The 5,806-nt window shown below is 35.1% G+C and overlaps 1 protein-coding gene across 1 annotated transcript in view; it reads right to left on the minus strand.

The window, feature by feature from the left end:
• LOC144419893 (uncharacterized) overlaps positions 1-4,759 on the minus strand; it is a 50,330-nt gene extending 45,571 nt beyond the window's left edge. Inside the window, exon 1 of the mRNA XM_078110072.1 lies at positions 4,739-4,759. The gene's annotated coding sequence lies outside the window, so the exon portion shown is untranslated. The remainder of the gene's footprint in view (positions 1-4,738) is intronic.
• Between the last annotated feature and the right edge of the window lie 1,047 nt (positions 4,760-5,806).

Below are 5,806 nucleotides of genomic sequence, written 5' to 3' on the forward strand. Positions count from 1 at the left end.
ACTTGAAAGTCCGAAGGTAGACGGACACGCGGCCTAAATTGATACCCAATGACTGACTATCTTTGCTATAACTGACATCACAAATGAAAACGTAATTAAATCGTTAAACGAATGACCCTAAATACTACAAAAGCTCGTTTCCAATTTTGTATGTCTATTATATTTTATTTCCGACATCCCATTCCTGCAAAATATTTGTCTAGGCTCTTTTTAAGTAAATAAGGACTGACTACAATGCGCACTGCAATAAATTCTTCAATTCAAGTTACTAGGGAAACGCGATGGCCTAGCGGTCAAAACGTTAAGACATTTCGGGTTCATAAGTTGCTGTTGTGTAGAACAAGGGGCGTGAATAGGAATCGTATTTATCCCGTAGTCGAACGGGTACTCCCGTAGTATGTACCAGGTTAAGGTTAGGCCTTAATTTTATTCCTATTTTTCCTATTACGAGTTTGGGGATTGTCTGTTTTAGCCAAGTAAATATACCACTTGTCCATATGTGTCAGTCCCCTTGCTCAACTTGATGTAAAGTAGGCGAACAAAACTAGTTACTTCCATGATGGTACATACACTTCTGGAACGCTGTCGAACGTACATCTGGTTAAAAAAAATCTTTTTTCTTTTGAAAAAGCACCTTAGTCCACAGCAAATATTAAATTTTAACTCATAATTCCAGGTACTAATACGATCTGAATTGTAGGCCCTTATATCGTATTGAGAGAAACATCAATATAAACAGAACAATTTCTCCCCCTTGTTTTAACGCTAAATTTCAGTAATCAGCGTCATTCGTCCGTAAAACCAATACACACCGATTTCTGTCATTTGTTATCAACCCGACCTGTTGACGTCATTGGATTTGTTGTTACATATCTACCAACATATAACGTCGTGCATCCTCCCATGATTTAACAGTCAACAGATTGAAGCAGTCGAATTTATTTTACTTTATTACATGCCGAAAGGCGTTCCCATGATTTCTTTTCAAGAACTTATTAAACGGAATTATCAATCCAAATGCTTTAAAACAGACGGTTTTCGGTTTTGAGAATATATATTCATCTGAATGATTTTTTTCTAAAACACAAACGAAAATAACAAGTAGGGTTGTCCGAAGAAAAAGTCTTCGGAGAAAATTAGTCCCAGATGAGATAACAATATGACATAGAGTAGTTTCAAGCATTACACGGTGATCCGTGAGAACCAATATGATATCTCTGCAATAAAATCTGAGAATTAGATTATATATACCCAGTGAACTAATAAAAGATAAAATCTTCAGCATTAAAAACAATGATTGGCAAAGATTCAAATGTTAACAACATCAATACTCTTAGCTATCTACCGCTGGAAATTTCTGATGGTTTACAGGTCCTAATGTTTTTTGGGGATGTAAATATACGGAAAAATTGAATTTTAACGAATTCTAAAATCCTAAGGCCAAGTACAAATCGCTTAAAACACTCCATCATATCAATATAAAAGCTTTTATGAAATTCCATGTGAATAGGTGTAAATATCTAAATAGTCTTCCAGAACGGCTTAGCAATTTTGTACACAAAACACGTCATATTTAAAAATTGGCACAATAGTGCAAAAGCATTCCTCAAACCATTTCTCTAACACAAATAGCCCCAAAAGATCTTCTGAGAATCGCATAAAATTTCGATGAGTCGACTATGCGTTAAACGCCAAATAAGTCTCCAAGACTCACTTTTCTTACATTAAACAATGGCGGACCCTGCGTCAAATGTGGGTATGAATATGACAGAAATTGATTTGAGGTGTCAGGGATGCACAAGACTTTTCGTCTAAATTATTGACAAGTAAAATATTGAAAGTGGAAATTCTAGGGAATTGTTAAAATGAATAAAACGAATACCGAACTCAGAAAAGATCAGATAAAACATAAATGTTAGCGAGCTAAATATACATAATGTAGAATGTAACGCAAAACAAATTGGAAATACTTTCGAAACTTGTGCTGGTATTTGATCTGTGAAGAAAAACGTCCACAGTTGTGTTTATTGTTACAATACTTTTGTCATGATAGCTTGGTTAATCCCCTCGCAACTCGGCGCAGATCAGCGATATAATTATAGCAGTGTTCTGTTAGTCACGAATCAAGATAAACAATAGCGTGTCCCAAAATGAAGTTATTGTAAAGTACTCACTTGAGTATCATCATTGGTGAATCGCGAACTGTTTTTTCTAGGACACTATTAAAATGTGTGAAGTCATTCACATATTAGGTTCATTTATTTTACAACTTATCATAAACCGTACATCGCTCTATTTTGACACGCATTCTGACCCGAACACATGATCAATTTCACACAAAAAAATCCATAGCGTGAATAATATATCCGAGGAAAATTGCACGTATGTCATGTGGAAAATTCAGTGCGGCCTCGCTATTTCCGCAATGAATGGGTAACCATTGATAAATCGCACATTGATAAATTCTAATCCGCGATTACGCACTCGTTAAAAAAGCCGCCTATTTAAGCGTATAATAATTTTTCTGTCGCGTAAAATATTCAATCCATGACAGCCACGAGATTCAAAAATGTCCTTATATATTAATTTAATTGTGTGCAACGTAACTCGCAGTTGCGACTTCTTACGTCAGAACAAAAATATTACTAAACTAAATACCACGGCGATATGGGGACATAAAAATATGAGATAAGCTGCCTGATGTATTTAATTTTGATACGTATTTTTGCAATCTTCCGAACTCGTTATCGCCGTTACAAAAATCTCGATATCTGATATAAAATCCCATATAGTACAATTTTACTTCATACAATGAAAATAATTATAAAGTATACTAGTAAATCAAAAATACAAATTCACGGCCTCGAAATCCACGCGGAACAGTCGCCGCCATGACGCCACTTGTTAAAAGAGCCGACTTTTTCAACAAAAAATGATTCTTCACTTGTGCAAAGTAGTCAATCAAAGACCGATACGAGCATATTCAAAATGTCTAGATTTATTAATTTAATTGTCTTCAATTTAAACTGCGGTTGAGTCGACAAAACAAGAGCCACTCTAAAACACTACGGCAATCCGCGGACATAAAAATGTGTGGTAAACTGCCCGTTTATATATTGTTTTGATCCGTATTTTTGCTATTTTGCGAATTCCAAACATTCGAGATGTACTTGTAACACTGGCTCCGCTCAATCGCAATGTTGTCACTCCGATTATTTTTAAAGATAAAATCTTTCGAAAAATCCTTAAATTTTCTGTCAATTCTCACATAGTAAAAGTTATTTCAGTACAATAAAAATACATAAATAAATATAAAAATTGATCGATTATACTTTAATTATTTTATATATCATCACAAACCGGGAAAAAGTCGCGTTCTCAGCTTTGTTTAATGTTAACACAAAAATTTTCGACGTCAATTTAAAATTAATGGATAAAAAGGTAAATCCCGCTTACAATTGACCGTGTTTTGATTTTAGTGACGAAATGTTTTTTAAAGGTCAAGCAAACATAATTTGTGCCTAACCACACGGAATTTTGCGATTTTTGATGCCTAGAAAAGCGTTTTTAGATTGTCGCGGGCCTCAACAAAACTTATATTGTTCACAGTTTTAATTTTAGTATTTTATATTGCCGCTTTTCAACTTATGATCGTCGTGTCACAAATTTGTGGAAAATTTGTGATTTAGAGAGGATAAACGCCAACGTAAAGGCGTTTACGACCTAAATAATAGGTCACAATGATGAAAAACAATCGGCGATTTTAGCGATTTTGCACGCGTTATTGGCGACTTTTTCAGTTTTCAAAAAAATTCAGAAGGGGTGGGGGGTATCTTTTTTAGATAGTTTTTGTGATCTGAAAAGTCAAATCGGCGTTTCCACACAGTAAATGCTTTGATCTTTGCCCGCAAATTATGCTGGGCCTTGCACAAAATCCATAATGTGAAAAGATACGTCCAGCGTTGAAAATTTGTTCATAACAACTTTAGATCTAGTTAATTTTTTAACGATAATAATTAATTGTTGTAATGATATACAGTTTGCCTCTTTCACTTCTCTCGCAAGTGCCAACAATAACACTATTGAAAGATTTTGACAATGAGGAAACCATATTAAATTGTACAAAGATGAATCAGTTGTGCAAAACCGTGGCGCGTGATCGGCGGTGCGTTTGAAGACGGAGTTTTACCCGTGCGGGCGCGCATGTTTCACGAAAATGTGAGGTGCTCCGGAGGCGCTCTGGTCTACATTATTGTAAGGAGTTGTTATTGTAAAATTTTGTAAGGAGGGAACAACATTTATTAAATTTTCTTTCGAAATTATTTGGGGGGCGACCGCCCCTCTCCGCCCCCCGGGTGTCCGCCCCTGATTGCGACGCCAATACGAGTAATACGTTTACGGCGAATGAGCCACCAAAAAAAATCCATTCTATTACCTACGACCTACACAGTGATCAAAGTTGGTCATTTCAAGACAAGCAACATTTTGTGAGAATATAGTCAATATCAGATTAACAATATATGTTACACTCTTTTTTTCAGAAGTATCCTTTAATAATCCTTTGATAAGTATCGTACCGATATTCGAATAAAAGTCTGATAGTAGTATTTTACCGAATAATTTGTCAATGTATCATAGTATCCATTGAATCGTCAAATATAATTTACGTGACACTTGCCTGATGTGATACCAAGTCCTAATCAACACGGACTCGCTTTCTTATGCTTTAGGAACTTACCTTAAATTTCAAGCGCGACCATAGCTAGAGAAAGGCAATGCCTTCTTCGAGGCTCAACAACTTCGCGCTAAGCAATCTGCTAACAGTTTAGTGAACAGTTAAAACTGAACCATATAACACAACTCGTTGCAGCATTGAGATTGATTTTTATCAAAAAAAAAAACATATTTTCACCTCCGTCTTGTAATATATACCTTCTAAATCTAACAGAGTCATTTCTGCTAGCGATCTAACTTGCTTAATATTTGCGAAGACGATTTCACCATCGTATTTGCCGCATCTCAAGCTGAACTACTACAGTCTGACAGCACTAAAACCGTACAACAAGACATTTGTCTGGGCTAGTCTTCAACTGAATAAATTAATATATATATAGATATTAATATATATATATATAATAATAAAAATATTCAAATTAACATCAAACTTTACATTTATATGTACATAACAGATCCAACCTAATCAAAATAATCTGCCCTTTACGCTACCAACTTGTAACTAAAAATAAGTGTCTATTGGGATACACAGTCAACTCATACACTTTACCAATCTGCTGTGCGCTCACGCACTGCGAGCTGAACTTGATAAATGAACATGCGTTCATTTTTACGCACGATTGGCTTTGTTGTGTCATACAATATAAAAAGAGAATAACAAAGAAAGTATCCACTGTTCCTTACGGGGAGTTCCCAATGTTATGCGTGAAACGTTATGTGTGGCTCACTGGATAGCTCAATTCTAGTTCCTAGAATGTAAATAGTATTTTCACCGACTTGCTAACCGGAAAAATATTTGGATAGTTTGTACAAAGTTCCACCATTAATGCAAAAATGTGATATTTGAGAAAAACACCACCGCCACGTTTTTAAATAGTAAATTAGTAGCCTAATTATCCAGTTAGGGTTTTTTGAATTTAAACCGCAATCTGCATTTCTAACCCTAACTTGATAATTACTAATTTTTTCATTTTGATCGTTAGCGTTTAAACATTCCAGAACAAATTATAACTCAGTTTTACCCAGGTTCGCACATCAAATAACTTGTCAGTTGTCACACATCATGAATCAC

This window comes from Styela clava, chromosome 2 (assembly GCF_964204865.1).
Source record: "Styela clava chromosome 2, kaStyClav1.hap1.2, whole genome shotgun sequence".
Lineage (NCBI taxonomy): Eukaryota > Metazoa > Chordata > Ascidiacea > Stolidobranchia > Styelidae > Styela > Styela clava.